General features: G+C 57.0%; 1 protein-coding gene across 2 annotated transcripts in view; it reads left to right on the forward strand.

Moving 5' to 3' along the window:
- adam9 (ADAM metallopeptidase domain 9) overlaps window positions 1–607 on the forward strand; it is a 46,895-nt gene that overhangs the window by 620 nt on the left and 45,668 nt on the right. The gene's annotated exons all lie outside the window — the stretch shown is intronic.

Genomic DNA, 607 nt, shown 5'->3' on the forward strand with positions numbered 1-607 from the left:
CAGGGAGAGTACATGGAGGGTGAGGAGGAGGAGGAGTACACAGGGAGAGTACATGGAGGGTGAGGAGGAGGAGGAGGAGTACACAGGGAGAGTACATGGAGGAGGAGGAGTACACAGGGAGAGTACATGGAGGGTGAGGAGGAGGAGTACACAGGGAGAGTACATGTAGGGTGAGGAGGAGGAGGAGTACACAGGGAGAGTACATGGAGGAGGAGGAGTACACAGGGAGAGTACATGGAGGGTGAGGAGGGTGAGGAGGAGGAGTACACAGGGTGGGGGGGGATAGGAGTACATGGAGGGAGGAGTACATGTGGGGTGAGGAGGGTGAGGAGGATGAAGAGTCCACAGAGGGAGGAGTATATGGAGGGTGAGGAGGAGGAGGAGTACACAGGGAGGAGCATATGGAGGGTGAGGAGGAGGAGGAGTACACAGGGAGAGTACATGGAGGGTGAGGAGGAGGAGGAGTACACAGGGAGAGTACATGGAGGGTGAGGAGGAGTACACAGGGAGAGTACATGGAGGGTGAGGAGGAGGAGTACACAGGGAGAGTACATGTAGGGTGAGGAGGAGGAGGAGTACACAGGGAGAGTACATGTAGGGTGAGGAG

The sequence above is a fragment of the Micropterus dolomieu genome, linkage group LG21 (genome assembly GCF_021292245.1).
Source record: "Micropterus dolomieu isolate WLL.071019.BEF.003 ecotype Adirondacks linkage group LG21, ASM2129224v1, whole genome shotgun sequence".
In the NCBI taxonomy this organism is placed as follows: Eukaryota; Metazoa; Chordata; class Actinopteri; order Centrarchiformes; family Centrarchidae; genus Micropterus; species Micropterus dolomieu.